At 34.9% G+C, this 16,562-nt stretch overlaps 1 long non-coding RNA gene across 1 annotated transcript in view; it reads right to left on the reverse strand.

The window, feature by feature from the left end:
* Positions 1–221: 221 nt before the first annotated feature.
* Positions 222–16,562, reverse strand: part of LOC112653614 (uncharacterized) — a 34,607-nt gene continuing 18,266 nt past the window's right edge. The window contains exons 3-4 of the long non-coding RNA XR_003132303.3: positions 14,148–14,267; positions 222–473 (exon numbers count right to left, since the gene is read on the reverse strand). This is a non-coding gene — a long non-coding RNA (uncharacterized LOC112653614). The remainder of the gene's footprint in view (positions 474–14,147; positions 14,268–16,562) is intronic.

Here is a 16,562-nt window from a genome sequence, read left to right on the forward strand (position 1 = left end):
TAGCATAATAGCTAGCCAAATTTTTATATAATTAGATCATATGGGGATTCAGGCCTTCTATTACTTTAGTTGCATAGGATATGAGTAGTACTTGCTAAATCCTGACCCACGGAGAAAGGAAAATAATTGAGAAAGTGACCTTGACACATTAGAAAAGGAAGCATGGAGGCTTTTGACGGCATAAAATTACACAATTACTCATTGGCTAAAGTTCAGTGGAAGGAAGCTATGCCTTTATTTTTTTTAAAAATGGGGGTTGCATAGCAGATTGTCATTTTACATTGTTGGAGGACGTCTCTGGGTTCCAGTATGTGGCACATTCTATATGAATGACTTACAAAACAAAGAATTATGTGAGATTCTCAGTGAGTGATTTGAATTACTTATTTGGAAGCTATATTTTCCACGATTATCAACATTTAATTTTTCAGAAGGCATATAGAGCTATCAGATGAACAACAAAACAGTCACAGCTGCAGGACAAAATAAAATAGAAACAGGTTAGATTTAATGCAACTTCTGACTGCACAGTAAATTTACTACAATTATATATGAGTGACATTAGATATGCCTAGGTTAAAATTTCTGTGCCTTTATCAGTTGGATGATCTTGACCAAAATACTCACCTGATGCTAGTTTTCTAAGGTACAATACGGGGTCAGTAGGTTTGGATTTTTATAAAGATTGAATAAAAACAGTTCAGGGTCTGGCATACGGTAAGTATTCATCAATTTGACATGGTATCAGCAGATTTTGAGAATATGAGTGGTTGGAATTAGACTGAATTTCCAGGGGTATGTTATTCAAACAGCCCTGTAAGAATGTTCTGAAGTATGTGATGAAATCCAGGACAAGAAGGCAGGGAGATTCTTGGTCTTGCCTGCAGCTCCTCTCACCTTCCCATCCTCAACTTCAAACATAACTTCTGATGGGTTTTGTTGGGAATTTTTTTCTAGTTCCTCTCTCTGAGAAATTCACACTTTGTATAATCATCTGTCTTAAAAATTACACTGAAATCCTTGGGAAAGTTGTATATAAAAGCCTGTTAATACCACAAAAATTCTACCAGAAGACTGGGCAAGTCACCTTTGTGACTTACGCAGTTAAGAGATTCACTAGTCCCTGTAGGTCCACAGTCTTTGAAAGACAGGTTGCAGACAATTGACTAACAACAGTCACCAGAGCAGCTCTTGCTGCACACACTACCAAGATATTCAGAGAAATAGAGACAAGAACTAGTCCTAAGAGATCATTTAATAACTCATTATCTAATGTTCATTCTTTGCTATCCTTTGTCTCATCATTATCATAGAAGAATATGGTCATTTGAAACAGATGTTCTGATTAAACTCACACTGAGTAAATTTGATTAAATGGTAAGACAAAGATTATTGTGACTTGTTTCTATTTTTTCCCATTTATCAAAAACTCACATTGATCCATAAGGAAAAACATGATCTTTTTTTCTACTACATACTAAGTCATTAAGAAAATTTAAAGCCTTTAAAATCACTTACACAGAATAAACTTCAAATATCTATATATGTATGTATAAGGAACTAGACGTCTCTTTCTACTATAAACTCGTATTTATATTTAAGTACATTTCACTGGGCATTGTGAAATACTACATAACCATTACAAGCCTACTAGAAAAAAATACCCCTAGATTACTCAACAACTAGGAAAAAACCAAAAAAAGAGTTTATGTGAGTAGGTAAAATGATTAAAAAATATATATTATTAATAATATTCTGTATTCTTAAACTTAGGAAAATTTTAATTATTGAAGCTTTACTTATTCTTTATTTCATTTTATTAACCATTTTGCAATAGAAAAATTAGGTGACTTTAGAGTCAAACACATTCAATTTATATCCAAAGCCAATGCTTGGAGTACAGAGTGAACATGATGCCGGTCCCTTGGTGCTGAGCATTTAAGGTATCTCTTATCTGCAATTCCATTTGCTGAGGTTAACTGGTTGAATGCTAAGCTTTTTTGTTTCTAGCATGAAACATCCTTTTAGTACATCCTATGTCTGCACTACACATGGATTTTCCTTAACTAAAATCCATTTGGAATTCTATATCCAAGCAGAGTAGTCTTAGTTTGCATGAGAATAGGGGAAAAAATCCTCTAAAGGCATCTGACTACTGCAAAATAACTTCCCTTTCTATCTAACCTAATCCAAAGCATTGGCGACTCCCAGAGTGGTTTTTAACAAGGCCTTGATTGCATTGTACCATCTCTGTCGTCACTGCTGGATACATCCGGCCCCAACTGAGATTTCAAGAAATGAAATCAAAGAATGGTGTATGGTATGAAAATTATTTTTAAAAAGCTCAGAACCTATCACATAACCAATGAAGTGAGAGGTTATAATATTAAGTTCTTCTACCAGGAATCTGTTCCTTTACTTTGTTCTGATGTCTGCTCTCTTGGCTCACTTTATATGACTGCCTTTTACTTTTACCCTTTCCTTTTTTTTTTCTTGAAACTTTTTAAACCACTATTTTTCCTTTTGCAAGATACCTAATTTCTACCTTTTAGTTTCCGCACCTAGATTTCTTCCACTTTTAGAGCCCTTTCCACCTCTTTTTTTTTTTTTCCTTTTTTCCTATGAGCAATATTTTACATTGATTCCCCAATTCAACTTCAGGTTTCTGTCCATTTCTTTGCCTGACCCTCATTGGCTAATGAGTCCTATTTGTTCAGTTTCCAATATATGAAATTGAACATTACCGTTGAAGCAAGAATTAAAGGGATCTGAGAAACTAAAAGACCTGCAGCTCAGTCAAGGCTACGACTTTCTAGATAAATATGGAGAAATTACTTAGCCCTATCAGAAAATTGAGATTACAAATAGTTTTCCTTCAGGGTACCTGGGTGGCTCAGTCAGTTAAGCATCTGCCTTCGGCTCAAGTCATGAGTCTGGGGTCCTGGGATGCAGCCCTGCATTGGGTCTCTGCTTGCCTAGAGCCTGCTACTCTCTGCCCCCATTCGTACTCTCTCTCTCAGGCTATCTCTCTTTCTCAAATAAGTAAATAAAACCTTTAAAAAATAAATAGTAGTTTTTCTTCCTACTATATTAACATGAGCAGTAATGACAACTACCATTTACAAGAAAATGTTATTTTTGCTTCTCAGGAAGCCCCACTCTGCTGCCAACAACCCTGGTATAGATTTAAAGTGGGTGTGTTCTGTCTCTGTCTCTATGTGAGAGAGAACAAGTGAGTGTCCATGTACTTTGCCATTTCACACAAGAGGGTGCTGGGTTGTACATACAAAGTAAAATTTATGCACAGTAAAATTTTTAATGACTATATGCAAAGTAAAATTTATAATTACTGCTATTATTAGGAAGAATATATTGGATTTGATGCACAGTCACCAAAATTTTGTTTGTATTATTTCTTTTAACTTTGATAACAACCTTAGAAGGGGAAGCTAACTTCATTATCTAATTTATATAGGATGAAATTGAAGCTTCAAGAAGCTGAGTAATTTTTTGTAATCCATGTGGAGAACCACTTCTAGCTCTAAATGTAAAGATATTAGCTATAGGATTTACTGTCTCTTCAGAAAACTCGCACAAACACACACGCACACACACACACCATAGTATATCTAAAATATTGCAAATAAATCTCAACAATTTCAAATGAAATTTTCTTCTCTCTGAGCCCAGGGAGAGAAAATGAGGTTTCCAGACAGTTGAGTGAAGTAAATGTTCTACACGTTATACTTAAGTGAGCAATTTCCTAAGTATCTGATACTGAATCAGGAAATGAAAGCTTTTTGGATTATATCTACTATATATGTCTATGTATTTGCAATATCATGTCTTCTTTTACATTTATCATTAAAATAATATATAAAATGTACATAGCAGCACTCTCACTCCATTGGTAAAGTGGCCTCAAGTTCAGTAATTTTAACTCCTCATGTGCTTGCATTATCCCTTGCAGTTTTGTTGCTGGAGTTTAAGAACTTTCAATTATATTAGCTTGGGGCACCTACATGGCTCAGTGGTTGAGTGTTTGCCTTTGGCTCGGGTTGTGGTCCTGGGATCCAGTTTCACATCGGGCTCCTCATGGGGAGCCTGCTTCTCCCTCTGCCTATTTCTCTGCCTCTCTGTGTCTCTCATGAATAAATAAACAAAATCTTTAAAAATTAACAATACATTATATTAGCTTGTACAGCTTATAATTTTTTATCTATACTTATTATCTATATCACAGCTTTCAAGTGTTTTAACAAAGCATTACTTGACCATATTCTAGCCTTGAAAATGCCTAAAGACAGATGCAGAACTATTCAGTGACATGTGTGAAACTACTGTAATGATCTCAATATCTGACAGACGGCTACAACATAATGCTGCATGCAGAAATATATTTTACTTTCTTCTATAACGACAATATTTTGTAAAAGATGAATTGATTACAGAATAAATTATTAAGGTTTAAAGAGGGTTTTTTTTCCTAATTCCAAATTAAACTTATAAAATTTGCATGTGGTTTGCAGTCACCACTGATCGCCATTGATCTGACTTTCATAGCAAAGAAACCATGTGGAGAAAGACGTGTGAAAAACACACAAAAACTAGCATGTGGTTTTTTTGTTGTGTGTGTGTTTTTTTTTTATAATTATGTATTAAGCCTCGTTCGTGGTGATTCTTTCATTTTTAATTTTGGTTGCCTGACTTAAAATTCTGTTCCTACCAGAAATCATATCTCTAACAGAGATGATTTCTAATATTCTTTTCCAAGAATTCCCAGCATTTTCTTTCAAATAGTTTTAATTATTATTTTGCATTTCCTTGATCACTTAAAATTCAAAAAAAAGACCCACAGTATCTGAAAAAAACAATAATATTATCTTAGAAAATATTTGAATGGATTTAGTTTAAAAATATATCAAGCCTGATTTTTATAAATATTGATAAGATGGAGTCTGCTCAGATCAAACTGCTAATTTGATTTTCATACAATTTCTTGTTCAATTTTCTAAAGTACTTCTATACAGTATAATGAAATATTTTTAAAAATAGGAAAACTGCAGAGAGGATTAAATTATCACTATTTCTAGAGAAATTATTTTATACAAAGCAAATGTAAAAGAATCAACTAAGAAACTGGGAGAGTTTGGAGAGAGGACTACACACAAAAATTAACTATTAGAAAACATATGATACCATAATTGAATTTCCCCAAAATTATCCCACAAATTATAAGCCTGGTCTAAACATTTTTATCAAAATATAACTAAGCAATGTGATATTTAATCTGAAAAATATCAGCAAACTAGTCAACTAAGGCCTAAAGAAAGCATACCATTTAGAAGGAATTAGTAAAATAGATCACTAAGTTAAAGTAAGGAGAATAATGTGGCATAACAGCTAGAACTGATAGAAAGAACCCAAATATAATGCAACCAAATATAATGCTCTAACAGACACAGGACGCCTAGAATTTGTGGTATGTAAAGATGGCGATTAAATTAGGAAAAAAAAAAAACTAGTTTTAAAAAACTATTATACAGAATTCTGAGGGAAAATAAAGCCTCAATTCTTATTTTAAAATATTTTTAAGTAAGCATAACTGTGAAATCATGTGAAAGAACTATAATAAAAAACTGTAATTGTTAAAAATAATTCCAGAGTCAACAATTACCTTGCAGAAGGCACAAATCTCAAAGCCACAAAAGAAAGCTCTGATACTTCAGCAAAAATCCATCTCATTTGGGGTTTATGCCCTAAAGACAGCTTACCTTTCTTTCAGTTAGCCATTGAATACATTTGTATGGGTCATAAGATGTGTTCTGTGTACATTTCTAAACATACAAAACATGGCAATGAACAGATCAACCAGAATTTCTGCCCACATTGTTTCTCAAGGAGTAGAAATAGGTAAGTGGATACATCATGTCAGATGGTAATAAATGCTATCACAGAAAATTAAGCAGGAAAAAAATGGTACTAACAAAAACTTTTGAATAAAAGAAAGACGTACACCTGAGTGGTTCAGTTGATTGGGCACCCAACTCTTGATTTCAGTTCAGGTCATGATCTCAGGATCCTAGGTTTGGGATGAGCCCCATCTCAGGCTTTGCACTAGGCAGGGAGTGTGCCTGAGGATTTTTCCCTTTCCCTCAGTCCCTGCCCCTGTCTGCACCCTCTCTCTCAAATAAATTTAAAAGAAGGAAGGAAGGAACAGAGGAAGGAAGGGAGGGAGGGAGGGAGGGAAGGAGGAGATTGGTAGTATGCAGTATTATCAAAGGTATGAAGAAAAACATATTTCCATGTATTACCAGTGAGATTATTCATTGGTACAATCTTTTTAAAGAGGAATTTAACCACATAACATGTACAAAACCTCTGACTCAACAAATTTCATTTGAAGGATTTAGCCAACAAATATATTTGGGCATAATTCATTTATATGTATACAAGTTTATTTTTACAGCATTGTTTGTGTAGAAGACCTGTAAGGAAGTTTGCTGTTTTTCAGTAGACAATTAGATAAATAAAATATGAACATCCATAGAAAGTACTCCTATATGCATCTATTAAAAAGAATCAAGAGCATTTGCTATGATAATCTGGAAAGTGCTTTTAAAATATAAAGCAAATGACGGAAGAGTTTGTATGTATCATCCTTCTGGTACAAAACAAGATGTATCTATGTGTTTGTGTATACGCCTGAAAAAATTCTGAAAGGCTGCACAGAGTTAATTCTGGGCATGTTGTAAGAAAGAGATAGACACATTTTTCTTTGTTCTGCTGAATATTTTCACTACGTGCCTTGTTATTTTCTTAGAAATAAAAAAAATTAAACAGTGAGGCAAATATTGTTCATTTTGTACAAGAAACTTAAAATGGCCTCATGACAATATTGCATTAGATTAGTGATCAAAATAAATATTCAATTTGTCCTATGAGAATGGCTGGTACAAATAAATTATGCCAACAAATCCTCTACGGGTTCTAAATTATATTGGCTGGATGACTATAGCAATCACATTAAAAGCATAATTAGCAAATTGCTATCTCAAACTGTGATTAAAAAAAAAAAGACGATGACAGACTACATCACAAACTGCCTTGGTCTTCTTGGCTGCTCTAACAAACTATCATAGACTGGGTGGCACACAAACAACATACATTTATTTCGGCCAGTCCTGAAGGCTGGGAAGTTCAATATCAAGGCTTCAGCAGATTCAGTGTCTGGTGAAGGCCTGCTTTATTGTTTACAAATCATCATTTTCTTGCTGTGCCTCACATGGCAGAAAGGGAAAGGGAGTTTTTTTGGGGGGTATCTCTTAAATGGATACTAATGTCATTCATGAGGGGTCCACTCTCATGACCTATTTGTCTCCTGAAGGTCTGTCCTCTAAATACGATCATACTAGACTTTAGGATTTCAGAAAGGAATTTGGGAGAGAGGAGAACACAAATTTGCAGTCTATAAGACACAACAGTACCATCTTTAATTTATACAACCATTGTAGGACCGTTTAGTTATACAATATAGAGAACAGTCACAGGACATTGATACCTAACATGGTTATGTGTATGGAAAATAACTTTATATAGCATTTGTTTATCCATCTGTCACATTATTATTTTCTTTAGAGATTGTGACTCACTCATGACTCCTATCAGGAGCTGCTCTGACTCTCATATGCTCCAAGTTTTATTCGTCTCCTGTGTGGTAGGGTTTCACCATCAAACTTGATTCATACAGCAATTATTAAATCTTACTCTGGTATGTAGCTATCGTGGTGCTGAGAAAGCAAATCCCCTAAAATGACAGTGGTTCACTCTACACTGTAATGTACATGGACACAGAAAACAAATGCTCTAAACCTGTCTTGACAAAACGCATTATTTTCCCAGGGCTGTACAAGCTGATTAATAATGAGGAATCTCAGTGATTTGGAATTCAATAGAGCAGACGCTCTTCTCATCTAGTGATGTGACACTGTAATAGCTTATTTTACTGGAGGTGGTAATAAAGGCTGCATGACAAAAAATAAAAATAAAAAGGCTCTATGACAAAGCATCAACTATTTTTTACCTAGAGCTTAACCAATTTCCAGGAAAGGAAGATGAATTCTGTGTGTTGTCATTTATTCAAGAGACCTCATGAGAAGGAATGAATTAAATTTGGAGGAATGCTATTGAAAGAAGATTATCTGATAATTTGAAGATGCCCATTAAGATTCTTAGGTTAAAAAAAATAAAAGGTATGTAAGGGAATTTTAACATCTTATGAAGGAGTCTTAAAGTTAATTTTTTTCATATGAAATTTTTACCCAGACTTATCCATCATCTCTACAGAAATTGCTCAACAAACATATGAAGAATGATGATTGCCATGAACTGAAACATTCCTTCTTGATAAAAAATAAAATAGTATTATGGGAATTCACTACCAAAAACTCCAAATAATTAAAACTCAGAGATACAAACAATAGCCTCATCTAAGTCAGGAAATATGCCTGCAAAGTAAATTATGCTTGGTGTAAAAACTGAACTATCTTTTGCCTAATTCTCTACACTTGCAGAGACTATAAAAAGTAATTTGAGGGATTCTAGTAGCTATGTGTGACTTGCCATAGTTGACATTTCTCAGGTACTACCTCTTGCCCAGAACTATCCCCTTTTCTCAGATTTGTAAACGTTTCCCTTGCCTATTTATATATGTTTATCTTTGCTGCTTAGATACCTAGAACTAAATAGTAATGATTTAAAAATTCTAACTTAAAATCCTTTAGATAACCATAACACAATCAGATATGCAGAGTGCCGTGCCCACTCCCTTTTGTATGATGCATGCTGGGGCCCAGAATCCTAGGAAGGAACACAAGCTTGACCTGCAAAAGTCACCTCCACAAATAGGGTAGGTACCCGGGAAGCCCCAGAGAGAATGCCAGAGTGTGGAAATCTCAAGCACATTTTAGATAAATGTTTTAAGAGGCTGGGGAGGCTGGGAATATAATCTACCAAAAGGAACAGAATTATGTTAACATATCCAGTGATCTTGGCCTTTTTATAGCAGATCATCAGCCTGTCACCAGAGGTTCGGGACGTAGTAACCAGCCCCTCCAAAGAAAAACTTGCTAGCATTCAGGCGAGTTTAAGGTTATCACAAAACTACCATGCAATCCAGCAAAAAAACTACCCATGTTGATTGGAAAGTAAGGTAAATATCTAGACAACTGAAAATACTTCATAGGAGTTTTGAGGCTTTGTACCACCTCTAAATTTTTAGCTCGACAGAACATACATGGAAAGAGAAGTTCTGCTGTAACTGGGGGGTGACGCAAGCTCAAGGACACACAGACCCTCTCAGACACCAGGTCTGGTCAGTGGCACAGAGTGAGCCTCAGTCCTATGAAACAGTGGGGCAGACAGTGCTGCTATATACCTCCTGCCCCAGGCAGGATGGAGCCTGGACCCTGGTTAGACCCACGCAGGATACTGCCTTGGGAAGCTGAGAAAGAAATTCCAACAGACAAGGGTTCAGGAGTTGAAATGCTTACAGATTCAAGTCCAAGCACTTCTGTTTAGCATTCAGGGTCTGACTAAAATGTGGCTTCAACTCAACTTTATAAAATCACCTTATGAAAATCAATTTTCCCACCTTATGGGAGCTGATCAAATAAATTTTGGGACAGGCCTCAAGTCTTAGTGTCTCAGTGTTTTCTGGCATTTTTTCCATGTCTAGAAAGTCTTCCCACACCCCCCACCCTCTTAGCCATCTAGTCAAACAAATCTATCATTGAAGGCCCTGCCATTCTCATAGAACTTGAACTGAACACCACTTTGGAGAAAATTCTCTTCTTTTCTCTGTATGACAGATGACTTCCTGCCTTTCATAATAATAAAAAAAAAAAAAAAATGAAGCTACATTTCTTGTCTCCCTTTCAAGTTTGTCACATTTTGAGGAAAAATTAATTATAATTAAAGTATTTGTATACGCCGCATGGTGCTTTGCCAAAAAATAATTTTTAATAAATATTTATTAAGCCATTAATACAGCAAGTTGACTTTAGAAGGCATGTCTGGGCAAATCAGTATTCACAAAAAAATAGGGAGACGGATGCACTTATCTGGAGTCATGGCAAAGCAAACTAAATCCTCCTTACGTTTTGGGGAATTCCACTGAAAAAGACTATTCCTTCAAGATGCATAAAACATTACTAGTCCTCAGAGGGTGGTTGAAGGGGCATTGCAAAGGTGGTAAATTCCATATTTTTTTTACTGCTTGTTTTTTTTACACCCATTTGCCATGTTTTCGTGCATTTTGATTTTCCTTCAAGTGTTTATTTCTCTCAGTGGAAAACAGATCCTCCTGGGCCTTTAAAAATGATTTAATTCTTAATACCAAAAGCTCAGCAGTCTTGAGCAGTTCTGCAACACAAACCATAGCATATGGGTCAAGACTGAAAGCACTGCAGTGAGAAATCAAAATTCTAGAGAGATACTATTGGGCATGGAGGAACGCTATAAAGTGAAGATCATTGTAACTGATGAGTTCTCAATTGTCCATTTCACCCTCTCAGGTATGGGCTGTTCCTTTTAGAAATAAAGGATGTTTTGGCAAGCTAAACAATAAGAAATCTGCGATTTTACAGTGGTAAACAATTGAAACTTATATTGTTAATATCCACATTTAACACTGAGGAGAGGAAGGGGAATTGCCTTTGTTGCCTTGGAACACTCTTTAAATGAAAATTTATAAGGTCATTTGGGACATACAAATTCCAGGAGGTCATGCATATTGACTAAAGAACATCAGTCTGAACTACAGACAGACTGCTTTGGTCTTGTGAGAATTGAAGCCATCTGAACATCTTTAAAACACCAGACCAATTCTCAGCCTTTAAGAACTTCCAAGGCAATTCTTGGACAACACAACATACAAAAGAAAAGGCTGTGGATGTACCACGAATGTATTACTCAGTAGCACTGTGGATAAGACAGTGTTATTTAAGAATGAACGCATTCATCACTCCAGGGTGGAAAAGGGTCTGACTTTTTCACAAATAATTCCAGCTGGTAATTTTATAACTTTTTCATAAAATTTTTTAAGAATGTCAAAAAGGAATTTGCTATAACATCATGAAATACAAAGACTGAATTTACCAGTGGGCAGGGTTGATTACTATGCAAAGAATATTGTTATTGGTCAACTGAAAATCTTTAGGAACTGAACTTTTTATTGTATAGAAGCCATACACACTTAAGAAAGATTATATACCTCTGGTCTCTTGGTTATTTTTTTAAATTCTTTACTCTGACCTTTATTCTTACTCTGCTTTCTCTGTGCTATATGAAGAACTGAAACATAGTTTCTCTACTAAGAATACCACTAAAACAAAGAAAACTTCCTACTGCAATACAATTATCATAGAAGGTATGGGAAAAGAGGAATTACGATAAAAAGTAAAAACCCATATTTTCAAGTTATGTTCAGGAAGGCAAATACAGAAATGGGGCAGTGGCTATAAAGGGATGTAAAATCAAGAGAGTTAAGAAATTTGATGCAGAAAAAAAATTTTCTTTGGAGCAGTATCTTTAATTATGCAAGAATGCTTGGGCTCTAAAGCCCAAACCAGGAGGGTGACCTTAGGTTAGGTGTGGAAAGATGAACTATGCTTAGTAATAGGAAGAAAAAAGGAAATATTAGAATGACATAAAGATAGATAGATAATATGGTGCTAATCTATGAAAGTCTTTTATGGCTGTCCTTAATTTTTCAAAAAATAGAAATGAAGGTCTTCAGATGCTAATGAGAATGGAAAAAAAAGAAGTTCTAGAAATTTGATTTAAAAAGGCAAGGGATAATGTAAGGGATAATCTCTAAGGTATCCACCAAAGATCTCTGTTTCCTGCTATTCTTGGGCTATGATTCCCTTCCTGTAAATGGAAGCGGGACTTAGTGAGTCACTTCTAATAACTAGGACAGGGCAAAAGTGAGGGAGTGTTGCTTGTGAATTTAGGTTATAAAAAGACTGATTTTGAACTCTTTCAGCCCTTACTCTAGAAGAAAAAGCTGCCATGTTATGGGCTGTCCTTGGAAGGGTCCACATGGCAAGGCACTGATGTCCCTCATCAACAGCCACTAAGGACCTGAAGACAGCTAACGATCATGTGACTGAATTTAGAATCAGATCCTTCCCCCAGTGAAACCTCAGAAGGCTGCAACCCCATCCAACATCTTGTTTGCAGCTTTATGAGACACTTGTAGTCAGAGGTATTCATGTAAAAGTCACCTAAATTCTGACCATCAGAGCTTGTGTTACTAATTAGGTTTATTGCTTTAAGTTAGTTGAGAATGAGATCATTTAGAGGTTGCGTTGGTGATAGAAAAGCCTATATTATGATGATGGAAGTTAGTGGCTGGAGTATGGAGAAGGACAAGATCATTTAAGGAAAGGATACTGAGAGACTGAGAGACCAAGACAGAAGAGGATAATATTAAAATCAGTAGAGACAACAGAAAGAGTTAGATATAGAAACAATAAGTCAAGAATTAGAATCTTCAGGAAACTAGAGTGCCTCAGTGCTAGTAGATCACTCAAACAGTAATAGGTTGGGGGTGATCTGATCTCATAGCATTAAGAGTAAAAACTGCATTTTTCATGAATCTATGATACTCACTATCCCAAAAAGGTTGAAGAATTTTACTGAATATGTTGACGATTATTCAAAAATATTATCACTAGGTCATTTGGAACATAAATATGGGGGAGTTTCTAACCTGCCCCATTTCCTCCAGAAAACCCTCCCTTAATGCTCAAGTTGGAGATAATTACTATCTATTAGGATCTTATACTTTTACCTATCAAAAGACTGACCACAGTATTAGGTGATTATGGTATTGTTTGTGCCCTTTCAATTGACCCTTATTTAGGGTCATTCATACTACCAAGGCCATGAATGTTACATTCCAGCTGCATTCCCAATACTATTCAGCATTTGCTTATAACATACTAGTTATTTTATTGATATTGTTGAAGAAGGAAAAATGAAAGATTTTGGGGGGATGCTTGGATGGCATCCTACTTGATTTGGGCTCAGGTCATGATCTCGGAATCATGGGGTGGAGCCCCGTGGGGCAACTGCACTCAGTGTAGTCTGCTTATCTCTCTCCCTCTGCGCCTTCCCTAGGTTGTATGTATACATGCACTCTCTCTCTAAAACAAATAGATAAATAAATAAAGTCTTCAAAAAAATAAAAAAGGTTTTGCTGTTGTTATTGTTTGGTAGATTTTTCTTTTTCTTTTGTGAACCATCTTTAAGGCATACATCATTGAGAACTGTATCAGGTATATTCTAAGACCTCTGTACCTATAATTTATTTAATCTTCACAATCTCCTTTTGACATTAGTATCGCTACAGTTCCCATTTTTCCAGATTAAGAAACAAAAGGTAGAAATGCTTCTCCAGCATCACATGGTAAGGAACAGATAGAGCCAGGTTCCAAATCCAGGAAACCAACCATTTGCTAAGGTAGAAACACTTGACAGTGATAAAGACTTCTATGACATGGTCCAACACACACCATTTTGAGCCCATTAGAAAACAAAGCTATTATTAATAGTAAGAGAATGGAAAAGAGATCGTAGAAACACTTCATTGATTTCAAAGTGTTTCCACTACCAGTGATGAGGATTTATATAATTCAAACAACCTCAGTGGTGCATGAAGAGGTGAAATAGTGAATAAAAATATCAGCATTTCTAGTATCATCAATCACAAAGTGAGTCAGCAGGCTTGAAGCAATCTCTTACTGACGATATTTCTAAAATTGATCATTTAAACAAGGTAGGGAACATAAAAGAGCTGGACATGCCTAATGATATTTGATCATCCTTGAACAGAATTTTGAGGGAGATGAGGTTAAGATGAAATAAAAACTGGTTTCACTCATAATTAAATAAAAAGTCTATCAACCTGAAATATTATTTGTATAAGATTATTTCAGCAAAATGAATTAAGATTTTTAATATTATTTTAAGATTTAACATTTTATTCATCCTTCAAAACTGCCAGATAGATCTTTATATAGAAAATCTGCAACTCATCATAAAGATGTAAGTTCTTTTTATATCCTATAAACAGCACATACTTGTCTTTTTCTTTCATCCTCATATTATCCTCCAAGATTTCATGGAGATTGTAGTTGTTTACAGAAAGGAAAATGGTATGAATTGGATTATTCAAAGTCCTCTCCCTGTTGTTTAGGATTCTAAGAGGAATAGGAGACACAAAGTTATTAATAACTGTGGTATCATTAAGATGTCTGGTAAAATTGCACTATAGCCTGCTATTCTACAAGACCTGCATTTAAAAGATTAGACAGAAATTATTTAAGAAAAGGTTATCTGAAAAGACTGAACATCACTGTAGGCATATGAACATACACAGGAAGAAGGTGAAAAGTGTAAACTAATCTCCAGGATCCTTAAGTGCTTTGTATGGAAAATATCTAGTTATGCCATTATTAAGCTGTTTTAGTATAGCACTAAAATGAGTAATTTATGTATTATATTTATGCATAAAGAACCAAGCTATTGACAGTAAATTATAGAAGTAAAGTAATATGCCTGCAGAATATTATTAGAATTCTCGATTACATGGTTGGTGGCTTACTCAAAGAACACATCAGAATAGAGCAAGTATTAAGAAGTAGTGATGAAAGAAGGACTTACAACATATTCCTAAGGTAAGAAATGATTATATTAAAAGATTATTATATTATGCCTGGTAGGTGAGAAGTATTTTAATAAAGATGGCAATATTTCAATTCGGGTTCATACTACCTAAGCCTCGACACAGATAACATTTTCAATTTTGAACATGTGATCGGAAGGTTGTGTTTTCCCCATATATCCCTTGAAATACCTTGACATATCTTTCAGCACCTTCAGCACCAGGCATAATAAATGAGCATTTTCCTTTTTCATTTTGTCATTAGACCAAAGGATAAATAATATAATGTGAATGATACAGAATTTCTTGTGTTAAGTGAATGCATATGTTTGTATATGTATGTATTGTATGTATATGGATATGTATATACACACATACTTGTTACCAAAATTCTATTAATATAATCACATGGCTGTAAATAATACATAATTTAATTAGAAGTAGAGGCAGAAGAGGTGAAAAAATTGAAGGATAGATATGGGGAGTAAATATAGGTTTAAAGATATATTACTCATATAAAAAGATGTTAAGCTTTACAATTGTATCTGAAGGTGACAGTATTGCAGTATTATAGCTATAATGACATTTTGGAATCATCTCCTCTAGTGGTTCATAACTAAAAACAGATCTTAGTGAATTTTTTTTCTGTGTACAGCAGACCCGGCCCTCCTCTAAACCTACCAAATCAGGATTCTCAGGGTAGGACTCAGAAAGGGTTGAGATATGCATTTTTGATTAAGTATCTCAGATGAAGTAAAGTTTCCTCATTTTACTTCTTTTACCTAAGACAGCACATTCTAACTCCTAAGTTTTACAAAAAATATTTGGTAATAAAAGGAGAAAATATATTTTCTTCATTGTCTGAAAGCATAGAATTTAAATGTTATCCCATTAAATCATAATGCTGCATCGTAATTATTTTCCTAATCGTTTGAAAAAACAAATACCTCAAAAAAATGTCATGGTGATATGTTAGATCTTCATTGTTATACAAAGTCTTTCAAAGAATGTAAATGAGAGAGAGGAAAGGAAGTCTTGATATAATCAGTGTTTCTTCTTGTAGTAAGATTTGAAAGCAGGAGCTTCTTTGGCTTGATATTTATATTTTATCACAACTGCAGGCTGGATGCAGGCTTTATTCTACAACTTTTCCAATTTTTAAAAACATGAAACTTTATTTTCCTCCAAAATTAAATTCTGGTGTCCTTGGCAAGATAATAGCCTAATTATTCTGTTGCTCCTTTTTGTATGTTTTACTGCTGTCACTCCAAACACAGTGGTTAAGGCTAATGGCACTGGAGTCAGACAAATCAGCCATCATCTGCCAATTCATCAACTCATGTGATCAACTTGCCCCTTGGCTATGATCCTTTGGATGGAAAAGTAGCCATGTTCTCGCTACTCATTCCTCCACAAACATATTGAACAGCTATCCTATCAGGGACTACAGTATAATCATACACTCAAACTTCATTCTTTGTTTCCAGAATGAATCATCAGCAAGAGATGCATCTGTGAATGACACCTATTCTGTCCTGTATGGCTTTTAAAAGCCACGCAGTCCCATTTTGTACCCAGCAATGTATACCTTAACCACTATCTTCTAGCCCACTCCCTGACCTCTACTTTTGATGCAGACTCTAGAAGGTAAGATGAAAGCAGAGACTCATAGTATCCTTTTATCTTTGAGTGAATCCAAATTGGCCTTTAAAGAATGTTCATGAAATGTCCTATTTTTATCACATCATTTTCTCTATTTTTTAATCTTCCTGAAAATATTGTAACTTGTAGCTGTGTTTATTAAAAGCGAAACTTTGAAGGACAATATACA

This window comes from Canis lupus, chromosome 3 (genome assembly GCF_003254725.2).
Source record: "Canis lupus dingo isolate Sandy chromosome 3, ASM325472v2, whole genome shotgun sequence".
In the NCBI taxonomy this organism is placed as follows: Eukaryota; Metazoa; Chordata; class Mammalia; order Carnivora; family Canidae; genus Canis; species Canis lupus.